Raw genomic sequence first — 15,485 nt, 5'->3', positions numbered from 1 at the left:
TTCGCGGCCCTCCCCTCCCTCTGCCTGGCCCCCCGACCCAACTGTTGACCAACAACTCCACTCGCACATTGAACGGGGGGAGGGATGGAGAAAGGGAGGAAGAGGTGGTGTCCTATTTTAGAATACACATCCAGAGAAAATGTTTTGGCGAAAATTGTACTAGAGGTGTGGCTCAGTCAGAATTTCCTTTGTAAAAATCGAGGAATTAGAGCAAGAAACTCATTTAAACTTTAATGTTGTACAACTTAAAATGTTATAAGGATAGATGGGTCTGCTCTCGGTCATGAATTTAGTACCAACATTTCAGCATATTCGTCTACCACTTTTGCATTCAGCCACAATTCACTCGCCCGGTTTCCTTTCTAAATAAAGCTTTCGACACAATGTTGACTGGTGACAAAAACTACTGAATCTGGGGGCGTCCACAGTCCGCGTGCCTTTCAAGCCCTCGGGGACATGCGCGGGCCTTCGGCATGGAAGCTGTGGAGAGTGTGCCTGTATGTGTCTGAATGTGTCTGTTATTGTGGCTCCACATTCTATCTATCTATCTATCTATCTATCTATCTATCTCTTCTATCTATCTATCTATCTTATCTATCTATCTATCTATCCACTCTTACATCCATGCATCTGTATAAATAATCTAAAAAATATTTCTTGCATTTTTGTATGCAACAAATTTGTAATCCAAATCCTTTATAAATTATAAGATAATGCAAATATACATTTGTTATTTAAAGAAAGCAATAATTCCTATGTGCATTATTGACCTCAAGGCTGCTCTTTAAAAAATTATGAGTATAATTGCAAAGTGCATTGAAACTAAATGAAAAATAACAGTGTTTTTGTCTTTATTCATTTTGGATAAATGCGTTAAAATGATCCATAAAGGTGTTGTAGAAGAAGTAATAAGTCATCTTGATTTACTTCAGACACTGTAAACTTACATGTCTTATAATGTCAGTGAAGTAATACAGTTTAAAGTGGAAATTAAAGCTAAATCAAAAGTACAAATTTTTATTTTTCGGAGCTGAAGAGTCACCAAGGTCTCCAGAAACTCAAAGTAGAAAGAAGTGTGGAAGTGTTTAGGTTTTAAGAGACTGTAATGTGTCGTGAAGTGCAACATTGCAAAGAGTCTTGACGAGATCTAAATGTGTTCATAGACTTATTTTGATTCACAGAGACCCTAAGCAGACATGCATCCATACATTTGATGTACTCTGTTCTATGAGTTGTTTTCTCTAGATTTAAGTGTAACATCCCATGTGTGTGCGGTGGCAGCACGTCATGGTCTCGTCTATCACAATGACCAGTTTTTGTCTTTTGAGGCTACCAGAAATTATCCAGTAATCACAAGAAAACAAGCTTTGTTCTCTCAACATGAGATCAATTAATCTGTTATAATGTGAAACCATCTTTGTTACGTCAAAACGACAAGAGACACGTATCACAAGTTACTCATCATGACGGAAAAACAGAGTGAAAAGTCAGATGTAGGGATGCTTGTCTGTTTAGAGCTTCTGTCGTTGTCTTAAGTAAAATAATGTAAAAAGAGAGTTATCTCTATCGATAATGTGTTTGGATACAACTACACAGTTTGATGAACTGTAACAGTCTTCATGTTTGTTAATGAATGTTTTCCTCTAAGGTCACCCAAACAATTAAAGAAACAGTCAGGAGTAACTCACATTAATTTAGAACTGATAGAACCAAAGGCGTCAGTGTTTTAGAGCAGATTACATTTCCACCTGTCATTAGTCGACACCGTTAGTGTGTCTGTTGTTGTTTTACACCCACAGGACAAGCTGTTAATGTGTTTTAAGCGTCGGCTTACATTACAAAGTGCAACAGAGATACTGGAGTCCTTCATAGGCTTTGTCAGTGACATCAACATGACAGGGCTCTCCACTTCACACACATATCCACACACAGAGGAAAACAGGCCAAACATACAGTATGCAGGTCATCATTCAGACTCTGCTCTTATGTCCTCTTTTTCTTGACATAGGCACATCAGATACTTCCTCCTCCCAGCTTCCTCTAAATGTCACGTTTGCTAAATATTTTTTCCGTCACCTGCTGATCAATTTACGCCCTTTACTTCTGAGACACTGTTGCTGTTGTAGCAGATCATGTTGACACACAAAACATCAGCACAGTTTATATTCCTGCCAGTGAAAATGTCAGAGCTCTTTTACATATGAATTATTCATCTGGCCTCTGCTGATTTACTTTACAGGCTTAAAAAAACATCTGAATTACTAAGACTTTTATTGTTTGGCATAATGGGTTACGTGTAAATGTATAAATACTGATAAAACAGGGTTTCCTCAGCCACATTCACAGCTATCATCAGGAGCAGAATTCACTGTGTTGGTGTTGTTGTTGTTTTGTTGTTGTTGTTGTTGTTGTCGTACAGAATATCAGTCTTAAAAATGAGCCATTGAATAGTAAGGCTCATGAGCTGTAACTTGATTGATTCACTTGTACAGTTAACCCTTTAAATGGCAGAACATGGTTGAATTATCACCAGAGATGCTGTAATGTTATCAGATGTCTCGACATCCTACATATTGTGCTGTGTGCTACATCTCTACTCAAACAAAGAGCTCATTAACACAACATACAGTCTTTCTACATCAGCCTGTTCGGACTGGTGTACACTGTTTTTGATTGACAGGAGACATTGGTGAAATCATGTTTTTTAGTGATAAAATACTGCTTTTACAGCTGTTTGGCTCACATCTTATCCCCCTTTTGTTGCTAAAAATACAACATGAACATTCTGTCTTCACAATTCCTTTGTTCAGCCTCTCTGCAGAGCCATTTTTCTTTTATGAAGCGTAAAACCTGTCTCCCGGTCGATGGGTTGTCTGTAGTGTAGATTTCGATCGATTGCATCAGTCACTATCAGGCTATTCTGGAGCTGGTGACTCTGAGGTCTCCCTCTCCCACTCGCACTCTCTCGCTCTCTCTCTCTGTCTCTCTGACAGAAGCTGTTGTTGAATGGAAGAGTGGCCTCTTTCAGTGTGGGTGTCCCCTCGGGGCTAACCGGGAGAGATAATCAGACAGGACAGTTACAGACAGACAGGCAGGCAGACAGATGCAGTAAGTAGACTGAAGTTGTTTCTCACTGACTCAGACCAAGACATGTCTCAAAGAGTTTCTTGTGATTTTCCACAATTTACTTTTTTTTTACAGTGATGATTTTCAATCTTCAAAATGCGTTCATATCTAACCTTATCCCATTTTGTCCTCACATCACTTATGAAAGGTTTAAATGGTGTCAGCAGGGAGGGCAGTACTGTCTGTACATCAGTTTAGCTCCATGAGTAAGTAAACCTGCTTGATCTTCTTAAGAGAAGGTAAAACAATTAAACACCTTTCATATTAGACTAGATGAAATAAGATTAGATAAATTAGGATTAGACTAGATTGGAGGGAATTTTATTTGAATCACTTAGAAAGTAAAAAAAATGCATTTTACTCAAGCGGCAACCTTCGGTCTCAAACTATGAAGCCCATGCGGAAGTATTATAAACTGCAATACATCAGAATCCGCTTGAGGCTGGCTGCAGAAACACCGGAAACCACATAGACATGAATGGGAAAAAGGCGATCTTTGCAGCATTAATAAACTGTTTACAGCCTGGTACAAAAACGGCTTGGCCCTACAAAGATAATCTCTCTATCGGCACACACTGTACGGGGGTGAATTTTTTTCTAACGCGACGGTTAAGAAGATATTAAGATTCCGAGTTTTTGCCCAAATAAGGACATGACTGACTTGACTCCCGGTCAGGAACACATAGCTGTTGGCTAGGAGGCTCACACTACGTCACACTTTGCCTGGTTGAGTTGTCGACCGCTGTCGATTTGCTTCAAAACAGCTCTCAGGAACAGATGGGTGACGTCACGGATACTACGTCCATATTTTATACAGTCTATGATTTTACTCAAACAAGAGTATCTGAGAAGTTCTTACATGTCTTTCAGTAACAGATACATCTTTACCCTGTACTGTATGGTGATTTTGCTATTATTAATAATGTCATGCACATTTAAGTGATACCTTTGATATAATGAAACATTGAATCAGAAAACCTTCTGAAATTAAATTCAAACAAAGAACTTTTTATCCCCCAACCCATTTGACAAAGACATTTCACTGCCTTCTTAAAACAGAGCACAAGTCCACCAGTGTTCATCAGACTTTTAGGACATTTCACTCGAGAAGGAAGTCCTTTGATAATCCTAAAATTAAAAAAAAAATAAGAATTAAACAATCAAACAGAGATCAGTAAGTCTTTTATAAACCACATAAAACAAAGTATTTTATATGCAGGAAAAACACTCAACATGTCCTGTCTGTTGCTATTTGATGCAAATTGCACAACAACATTTCTGATTTTTATTCAAATTCTGCTTCACAATAGGCGCCAGTTTAGCTCAACGGTATGTCCCGTGTACAGAAACTATGGCCGAAGTAGAAGACCCAGGTTAAACTCAAACCTGTAGCTCTTCACCACGTGTCATCCCCTTTGGTCTCCCCCAGTTTCTACTCTATCAACAGTCCTAAATAAAGGCATTAAGTCCCGTCCCCCACCCCAAAAAAAACTGAACCCACAAGTCATTTCCTTGATCTGTTCCCCCTCAGATTATTTTAATAATGTAATTTCTTCTCAGAGAGCTCAACTTTTTTTCCCAATTCACAGTGGACTTTCAGTGTTGCCGAGTTTCTGAAACTCCACTCACTGTGTATTTCGCAGCAGACCCCATCCTACATTATGATATCATAAAGCTTTGCATCAACTGATATCTGAAGATTTCTGTGGCCTCTTTAGCAAACAGGTATTTATTATTGTGAGAAAATGAACCTGAGCTTCACTCACGGTCGTGTGATCATGACTGCAGCCTAATCTGTGGAAGTTTCCATCACAGCATTTCTGAGAGTTCACCTGTATGTGTGCGTGTGTGTGCGTGTGTGTGCGTGTGTGTGTGTGTGTGTGTGTGTGTGTGTGTGTGTGTGTGTGTGTATAGAGGGAGGGAGGGAGGGGAGACATGGCGAATATAGGACAGAAAGAGAGACAGAGAGAGACAGGTCTGGCCTGGCTCGGCTCGGCTCGGGTTGGGCAGGTCAGCTCAGCAGCATTTGATTGTAAATAAGAGAGGAGTCAGTTCACACGCCGATCGAGTGACTGCCGGGAACAAGCGAGCCATTTGAATCAGGTGGCTATCTCCCTATCTGAGAGATCAGAGCCCTGTCACCCACCCACCCCTCCCACCTGCCTCCTCCCCCCTGCTCTCGTCATTGTACGGGACACACATGCACACACACACACACATACACACAAGAAGTGAAATGACATGTCCCTCCCTGCTGGCTATAAGGGCAGGCAGAGTGGCTGGATGAGATTTCACTGTCTCACGTTAGGAGAGGTGAGGAAAGGAAAGAAGGGGAGGAAACAGGAGAGGAATACCCCCACCACCACCACCACCACTCCTCCACTCCTCTATCCCTTGCTGTATTATAATGTAACCCTTCCAGTCATCAGCTCTGTTGTCTCAAGGTTATTGCAAGAAAACAGCACACAATGTAGGATAACACATGCAAATGTGTAAATTTCCTGGAGGATTTAATTACTAACTTTAGTCTTAAACCACTTTGAGACATAAACAAGTCCTCCACTCTGCCCTCTAAAGCGAATCTGTATTTATTCTTTTCTTTCAAGAGGATATAACGTAGTGCACCACTATTTAAATGAACAGCTCAATATAGCTCCATTTATCCCAAACCTTTCTTTTTTCTCTTAAACAGAAGAAAAGTGGCGCCAACTCTTCCTGTCACAGTCAATTATTCCATCTTGAGATTTTTTAATAGTAATGCATAAATCAAGAATGTGTCAGAAAATGCAAATCTTATTTCAGAAGGAGAGAAAAATGTCTTTAAATGCTTGTTTTGTCAAACTAACTCGTATTAAATTGCACAATGTGAAACAGTAAAAACTTTAGTCTGATAAATGACTTAAATAATAATTTCATTAGAAAATAATGGCCAATTAATTAGATCTGGACTCTTAATTGATTAATTATTAGCTTTCTATTTGAACACTGAATGAAACCAATGTTTCTTTAATACGTACAAAAGAACCCATTTACTTTCACTGTTACTCCAGAGGAAACCACACTTATCTCTTTATTGAGCCTACATGTCACAATAAAGGTCCATGAAAAATGGACACACACACCCTTGTTCACACACACACACACACACCACACACACACACACACACCACACACACACACACACACACACACACACACACACACACACACACACACACACACTTGTTCAAACACACACACATATGTTTTTTTAATGTTACATCTCCACAATGACCCCCGGGGGAGACGATGATGTGTGACAGCTGCTGACTGTTCATATTGATTAAATGACAGCCGGGATCATTTACCGATTTACCGACTGATGGAGCTCAAATGTGCAACGCTGCCCTGAGGGTGGGGGGGTGGGGGGGGGTGAGAGGGTGGGGTGGACAGCCTGCAGTTTATGTTCACAGACAGCGATTTAAAGGGATCATAGTCTCTGTCCCACTGTGACCCCACAGGAGAGATTACACTCTTCACTTTTGATCCAATAAAGTCAATACAGTAAATCCGTACTCCAGTGTAAGATCCACATGTAGGAGCTACAAAGATATAACAAACAAGAATCTAATTTGAAGGAGTGTAAGCAAGTTTTTGTACCAAATACAGAACCAGCTCACATATTAACGACTGTTGGTTTTAACAGTGCCTACAAGCAAAAAAAGGCCACTAAACTCCATCATTAGAAAAAATGTATCCTAATATAGGAGAAGATGGCCACTGAAAAATCACATTGTTGAAAAAGTATTTGACTTTAATGGAAATTAAAACAGAAGCAGTACATGTGTTAAATATTGTATTAAAAGCTAACCCCTTACATGTCTTTTGCTGCCTAAAAAACATTTAATGCAACAAAATGTAAATACACAGCAATAGATCAGAGAAGAATCTGAAAGTGTTGCAAAAACGGATTTAATATCACACTGTCCATTAGAGCAAAATGAAATAAAACTGTAAATATGAGAAAAATATCCAAACAATTAAATTAAAAAAGGTTTCTACATAAAACAGCTGTAAATGTTCAAAAAGCTCCACACATTCAAAGCTGCACATTCAAACTTCACAAACTAAGTGAAAGAGATGAGAAGGTTAATGTGTGAGAGGATAAAACCACAGCTTCTCGCAATGAAGAAGACATTTCTCATAAAAGATCCCCTGAGAGCTGCTTCACTTTTTAAACACATTTTATTCAGTTTGAAGTGAACTGATTTGTACACAGTCAGTGTAAACATCACAGCACAGGGACAGACGTATAAATTCAAGCTGTGAGGTTTTCTGCACTTCATGTACGTGACAATCTACATTGTCAGCTTTCACCACTCGAGAGGGCCTCAGAGCTCCGGTTTAATCCAGAGAGTTTAAGTTTTGTGGGAGCAAATATTTGACCTGATCAGGTTGATGCTACAGTACCTCAGTGCTCGCTCTTTAGAGGTCTGGCGAGAGCTAAGTTGTCTTGATATTCAGAAGGACACCTAACCTTGCATTCTTGTGTTTGCAGTAGATATCAGACAAGCTATGTTAGGTATAGAAGCTATGTTTGCATCTCTGACAAATCAGCTTACTCATTTGCTTAATATGTGGCTTTACTTATGATGTTTCTTCCAAGTCTTTATTTCTAATTCAGGAGAATCACACTTTTGGTATCTTTCCTGTAAATCTGGTGATACCTTTTCCACGTTTCAAAATTTCTGATGCATGTGTCTCACATCATAAGAAATAATATGTGATCATTCCATTCAAAGTATTTGTGCAGATCAGATCCCATTTCCCCTCAGACATTAATGATTTTTACACTTCTTTAACATTGTATAGCACCAAGGTATGTTCAATCCAGATGGATGTGACAAGGAAAGTAGACATGGCAGGATGGAGAATCAGACCTGACCAGGACCCAGCGTACTGAAGGAGGGATAGTTATGAGTGAGGACAACTCAAAATGGAGAGGTTACAGAAGACGGGGAAGACGAGGATTGCATGTTAAATGAAAGAAGAGACAAGAGAGTGCAGGGTGGGACACACCAAGATAGAAAAACAAGACGTTCTGGGACAGAAAACAGATGAATGTGAGAAGACAAGAAAAGAGAGGGAAGACAGCCCTGTCCAGAACAGGGCAGATGAGACTTTGGCAACATTTCCTGCTGCTAACCGTCCCTCTCTGTACTGAGAGTTTTGGCTCTCAGTGTGCACGCAGAGTGTGTGTGAGTGTGTGGCCTTGGGAAAGAGCCAGTGAGGCTGTTGAGCACAGATTAAAGCAGAGGATGGATCAATCACTGCAGTCTCTGCAGGCAAGTGAGTGACAGCTAGCCTGGGGACACAAACATGGAGGGTATTGATTTTTAGTCACCTTCCATCACATCTCTGTGAGTTTATCTTCTCAAGACTCACACACACGCACTGTCAACATTTACAATTTACCCACACACTAATGATAGACCTCTCTGTCTTTCCTCTAACTTAAGGCAGTTGTTAGGACTCTTGCTGTGTTTGAGTCTTAGATGGAGAATCCCTCAGGCCTTGTTTTCTAACGAGCCTGCAGGATATTTAGCAGCATGGAGGGAGGTCTCTACAACACTAGAAGGAAGCTATTAGCAATAAAATGTCACATACTAAGTAGTTTACAATCCGTGAAGAAGACCAGTCTGGGGAAGTTTTAACTTGCCAACTCAGTTAAAAACATGAAATCAATGAGGAGTTGTAAATAATCTAAAATGGTTCACATTTAAGAATTAGAAAAGAGAAGAAAAAACAAAGGAAATTGTAACACAAAACTAAAACCTGATATTCCTCGCTGTACTTTTGTATACTCTCTTTTATTGACGTTCCTTATGATTGTTCAACAACAGCACAATAGTTCTATATAGCTAGATTGGAAATATTTTATAATTTGTTTCTGAGAAGTTACAGTTCAGTTTGCTTTGGCTAAAAACTCTATGATATCCATTACCCTCTGATTGACTGAAAATAATGAGTCAGTTAAAGGTGCAGAAACTTCAGAACAGTGTATCAGTAGAGTCAAGGACAAGGCTTAATATTCATAAATAAGCTCTGATTCTAAAACTCCATGTTGACTCAGCGTCCACCTCACTCTGGCATTTCAGCACCTCTAAATCTTCTGACTTTTAGGAACTTGAGTAGCATTTGTCTGCAGACCTGTATTTCTGGGCCCACATTTCCATGACTGTTGTTTGCTACGGCACCACCCAGTGCATTGGATCATCAAGGACTGTACTTTGGTGCATGATACTACCATTTTTAGTGTCTAAGCTAAACACTCACCCAACCCTAACAGTTGCACAAAAGGGTCCTAGAGATGCAGTCCCAGAAACTGCAGCCTCTGGCCCTGCAGACACATACCACTCGAGGAACTCTGCTGACATTCTTCTGGTTTGAAAACACATGCATAGGGGTGTGAATGTAATTTTGTACTATTATCCTTGTCCCTGTAAGAGAACAAACAACCTCAGTTTAATGTGCAGTTGTTTACTCACCATGAATACCAACTACCAACCCTGAAACCTTCACGAACTTTCCCAACTTTGTTGCAAAAGCTTTGAGGATCTTTACAAAATGTTTATTTAGCACATTTAGAACCTTCTTAAACCGGCTTTAGCTTAACATTTAGTTACCTTCTAGTAGTGTCACATCAAAGAGGCATGGGTATTTCTTTTATTTCTTTTTCATGTTATATTTTGGGGCATTTTCGCCTTTATTTGATAGGACAGCTGAAGAGAGACAGGACATGTTGAGAGTAGAGAGTGGGGAGAGACATGCAGCAAATGGTCAGGTCGCTATAGTCTCTGTACATGGGGCGCATGCGCAAACCAGGCCAACAGCGCTCCAGCATGGGTCTTTTTTGGGGGGGAAATTGCAAAAAGTGTAATGTATCATGTTATAAGAGGGGCTGTTTGAATATTTCTTTATTAGAAATGTTTCACTGGAATGCTTTTTGTGAGAAATAGCTACATACATTTGAATCTGCTTTAATAGTTGTACTCTCGTATGTACGAAACGTGTGAAAACTTTCAGTCAGAGCCATAGAGTAATCCGAGTGTATGTGCCTTTAATTGTCATGCTGCAGGTAATTGGTGCTGCTAAATGGGACTAACTGAGCATGTGCGCTGCAATGTATGCTTTAATCTGAGCAGGACAAGGAGCAACATACTTTCTAACCGTAGCTTTGTTTTTTGTTTTTTTATAGTTTTGTCGATTTTGAAATAGAAGTTGAAGCGACTAGAGAAGTGATTTTTGTTTGTCGATATCATAAATTCTCAGTTTGTTTAATTTTATACAGCATCCATTTAATTTTTGAGTAAACCTGTTTTAGAAATCAAGAGTCAGAAATATCACGTCCTGCAGAAGTTGCAAAGACGGTTTTTGCTAAAAGTTGCCACTACACTTTCCAATGGGCTGCATGTGTGAACAGCATAATATTTGGCCTGTGGTCGAATGTCTGTAAGAAATCAGAGTGAGTGGATATGTGAGTGAGTGGTAAAATTCAGAAAAATTCACTTTGAGTGGTGATGACAAGATGCATGTATGAAGCTGCTTCATACTGTCTTTTTCTTTTATGTTAATACGTTCAGACACACATAGTACTGATACAAAGGAAAAAAAACTGTCATTATAGCATCAATTCTCAACTCTGCTCTTGAAATCTTGAATCTTGAAAATCTTGTCAGCAGTACAAGGAATGTTGCAGTCTTTTTTACATCATGTCCTATCTCCTGAGACCTCGTCCTACTCCCCGTATAAAGAGAAAACTTCAAGCTGTGAGGAACACAAGTGAATAAGCAACTTTGGAAGTGGACAAAAAGAGATAATGAAAAACTTCCAACTCACTTGAGCTTCTTTTTCGTGAGGTCACACCAAGAGAGCTCATGCTGCTGATCAAACAAATGTTGTCAGAGCAGACGTGAGCAGAACTTTAACTTCCCAATCTTTAGATGGATACTGGATATTTAATGTTTGTGTAATTGATGAAGACAGGGGGAAATTAAAAAAGTAAAAATCCCACCTGCATGTAAACAAACAAACAAACAGCGTGAGTGTGGCAGTGGATGAGGGGAGGGGAAGTGTGCATTGGGAGCAGTGTCCTAATAAGGCAAAATACCAGACTGAGAATAATCTCCCAGTAAACTGTCTACTCATGAAAAACACAGGGATGCAAAAGCAGCAACCCTCGCTTTCTGCCTGGCTGCCCTCCGCCTCCCCCCTCTCTCTCTCTCCCCCCTCACTCTCTCTTTTTACCAATGTGTGTCTCTCTCTCTCTCTCTTTCTGTCCACACCGTTCTCTGTCCCCCTCTTCTTTCTTTACTTTCTCGCTCCTGCTCCTCTCCTCCTCCTCTTCCTCCTCCTCCTCCTCCTCCTCGCTCCTCGTCTCGTCTCAGTAAGTAGGATAAGGCTTGGAGAGCTCTGTCGTCGTGGTAACTGCCAGAAGTATTCAGTTTGAAGTTTGAGGAGGTCACTTTGCGGGTCAGAGTAACACACACACACACTCACACACAGGACCTGAGAGAGAGAGGGAGTAGGGGTGTTGAGGGGACCCCCATATGGGCTGGGGCCCTTCTACATGAGGGGGTGAGGAGAGGGGAGAGACAGGGGCAACTGCAGAGCTCTGCGTCTGAATCGGTCGTGTTTGCAGAACTTCTTCAGTTTGTGGGACTGAAATGAAGCTGATTATGAGTGATATGTGACTTTGGATTTTCTCTGCTGTAATTGGATTTAGTGCAGTTCAGTTACCCTGATGTTCATTTCCATTTCTTTAGTTTGATGATCAGCGACTTAAACCTCACTGACTAATGCTTTATAATCTCATTCAGAGTGACACCAGAGAGTACATATCAGAAACAGTAACAACTACATTATACCATGTTATACTAAATGTGGAATGTTTCGACTGTCAGAATAGTTTCTTTAAATCTGAGTTGTAGATATTTAAAAAAAATAGCAGTTATTGACGGAGTATAAGGATATTTTGGTCATGAGCAAAAAACACTGTTGATGAATCCAAAGCTCTAAAACAAGTTCTCAAAACTCTCACATGCAAAATTTGACAAAAGAAAAGACAGAAGTTTTTTGAGTTTCATTTTTGGGCATTTTTCGCCTTTAATGGTATGACAGCTGAAGAGAGACAGGAAATGTAGGCAGCAGAGAGTGGGGGAGGACCAAGCAACAACCTCCGGTCTAAAAATATTAAGCCCATGTGGAAGTGTTATAAACTGCGATTCATCTAGAATCCGCTTGAGGCTGGCTGCAGAAACACCAGAGACCACATAGACACCAATTAAAAAAAATATTTGCAGCATTAGTAAACATGTTTACAGCCTGGTACAAAAAAACGCTTCAGTCTAAGTCACTTATTTCTCTATCCGTATACACTGTACAGTTCGATGGGAGCACTCTCGGCCCTCTCGCAGCAAATGTTCACTCCTCTGTAAAGAGCCTTGGAGTTCATTGTGTTCACAGTGCCTTCAAATTTGGGAAACAAATCTCTTCTGTGGTTCAGTCCAGCTTCTTCCAGCTGAGACTCATAGCGAAGGTGAAGGCATATCTCCCTCCTAAGGATCTAGAGAGAGTTGTACATGCCTTTATTACGGCTAGGCTTGATTATTGTAATTCTTTGTATGTCGGCTTAGACATGGCGTCTATTCAGCGCCTGCAGCTTGTACAGAATGCGGCAGCTCGCCTCCTGACTGGCAGGAAAAGAGGGAGCACATCACACCTGTGCTGTGTGCTCTCCACTGGCTCCCAGTCCGTCACAGGATTGATTTTAAAGTTGCACTTTTAACGTACAAGGCCCGAAATGGATTGGCTCCATCCTACTTGGCTGATCTTCTCCATGCTCACAACCCAACCCGAGCACTGAGGTCAACAAACCAGCTGCTCCTGGATGTGCCTAAAAGTCGCCTTAAAACCCGGGGAGACCGAGCCTTTGCAGCAGCGGCCCCCAAGCTCTGGAATGGCTTGCCACTCCAATTAAGATCGGCCCCAACTGTTGAATGTTTTCAATCTTTGTTGAAGACCCATCTCTTCTCTTTGGCCTTCTCCTCGTGAAGAGGACATTAATATCCTGTTATGTTGTTGTTTATTGTTGTCTTCATGTAACTTTTACTTTTTACCTTGTAAAGCACTTTGGCCAACACTGGTTGTTTTTAAATGTGCTATATAAATAAAGTTGACTTGACTTGACTTGACTTGACTGTACGGAGGGTGAATTTTTTCTTACATGACAGTTCAGAAGATATTAAGATTACAAGTTTTTGCCCAAATAAGGACATGACTGACTTGATTGACAGGCAGGAACTAATAGCTGTTGGCGAGGAGGCTCAAACTCCACCTCTTTACGTCACACTCTTTTGGTTGAGTTCAGCATTTGCAGTATGGCTCACGCCGAGGATTGGCTTCAAAACAGCGCTCAGGAACAGATGGGTGACGTCACAGATACTACGTCCATTATTTATACAGTCTATGGGGAGGACATGCAAGAGCTTAGACCGCTTTGCCAGCTGTGCCCATAAACAGAAATGTATCCACAAAATGTAGTTATGATTGGGCAGTGTCCAGACTTTCTGATTGGGGTGGCCCAGTTGAGGCACACAAATAGATAGCATCTATTTACACTTTCTGTCCCAAGTAATCCTAGCCTCTTCTGGCATTACAGTAGGCGTCATATATTCTTTTAAAGTTTGCTTCCATTTTATGATGGACTGATTCCCTCCAACAAAAGGTAATGTGCGACACTGACATGCAAAGGAAGCTTCTAGTAGCCTGTTGCAACAAATTCCAAATAGTTGATCGTAACGTAAGTCCCACCTCTGATGATACAAATAGCCAGTCATAGTTTAGGATTTTAAGGGGTGCACATGCCACCCCTGGTCACCCTTCAGACATGCTTCTGTTTATATAGAACCACTTTATGGCTGAGTGAATCCGAACTTTACAGCTACTTCAAAAACTGAATGTATTTCACATTTTTTGGACTGATTACATTCTTTATTTATTTTTTATTCATCCACAAAGTAAATCAATTATAGGCAAACATATAATCTAAACAACTTCTTATCTGCCTCTCTGTTGTAGTGCATTATAACATGTACTGTTAAACAGTGTAAAACTGAATCATTCAGTTATCACTCGCTGCATTAAACATTCTATCAAATATCATACACAGGAGAATGAATCTGGATCCAGTGGGTACAGTTATCATGAACTATATGGCATGCGATCAACCCCAGACACCAAAAGGCCTTCATCCTAGTCCAGCCAAAATCACTCACCAAACTTTTACTTTTCAGTAAATTAAACTCTGTCGTTGATTTGATTTAATCCAAACTCCCAGCATGCACACAAACACCTCTGGCTGTGTCTGCAGAGTCACATGACCCTCAAACACTGAGTATTTGGAACCCCGTCAGACCCACTGGACATGTTGCACTACGAGCTGAAGTCCTCCACTGCCACCACACTGCCGCTGCAGGTGCAGTCCCTCCATCCTCTACAACAACTGAACTCATGTCTGTGCAACAACCAGAACTTTCCTCTCTGCTACAAGAAAAACACAAAATTGGAGAGTTTTCTGGTATTTTCTGTCAGCTAGAAGATGTGGACGTGAAAGTTTGCTATTATTGTGGCACTTGACTGTTATTAGTATTTAAATTTAAGTTACTTAGTATCAGTTACATTATATTACAAAGAAAGGAAAAGTTTTTTACCGCAGTGATTATTCCAGCTACTTTTTAATCAGTAATATTTTCACAAACTTCCTCTCTCTCTCTCAACCCTTTTTTCCAACCCTGTCTCTATCCTGGGTGGTTTCTGATGTAAATGTTTTCAGTCAGTTGGCGGCTGAGTCTCAGCAGGTGGTCCTCCAAATCCACTGTAACCCCCGGCAACCTCTGTCCAGCCAATCCAAGCGCTGCGCTGCCCGCCACTCCGCTTAGTTAGCCCTGACAGGACCCTCTCTGTGTGTGTGTGTGTGTGTGTGTGTGTGTGTGTGTGTGTGTGTGTGTGTGTGTGTGTGTGTGTGTGTGTGTGTGTGTGTGTGTGAGAGAGAGAGAGAGAGAGGGGGGGGGGGGGGGGGGGGAGGCAGTTGAGGAGCAGTGCTCTCTGGACAGGGTGTGTCCTTGGAGTGGTCATTAAAAGTTTATTAAAAGTCTTTAACCGTGGAAGTGTCTGTGCATATCAATGTGTGTGTGTGTGTGTGTGTGTGTGTGTGTGTGTGTGTGTGCTTCAGCAGCTACGTCTTCACACACCCGGAACTTTCTGATCGTCTCACACTCTTTCTGTCACCGTGTTATCTTTATCAATTATTGCTTTGTCTA

The 15,485-nt window shown here is 40.8% G+C and overlaps 1 long non-coding RNA gene across 7 annotated transcripts in view; it reads left to right on the top strand.

The window, feature by feature from the left end:
• The window catches only part of LOC117826399, a 205,409-nt gene that overhangs the window by 164,340 nt on the left and 25,584 nt on the right, over nucleotides 1-15,485 (top strand). The window lies entirely within an intron of this gene.

Source organism: Notolabrus celidotus, chromosome 2 (genome assembly GCF_009762535.1).
Source record: "Notolabrus celidotus isolate fNotCel1 chromosome 2, fNotCel1.pri, whole genome shotgun sequence".
NCBI classification, from domain to species: domain Eukaryota; kingdom Metazoa; phylum Chordata; class Actinopteri; order Labriformes; family Labridae; genus Notolabrus; species Notolabrus celidotus.
This window is presented reverse-complemented; position numbering and strand designations above follow the sequence as displayed.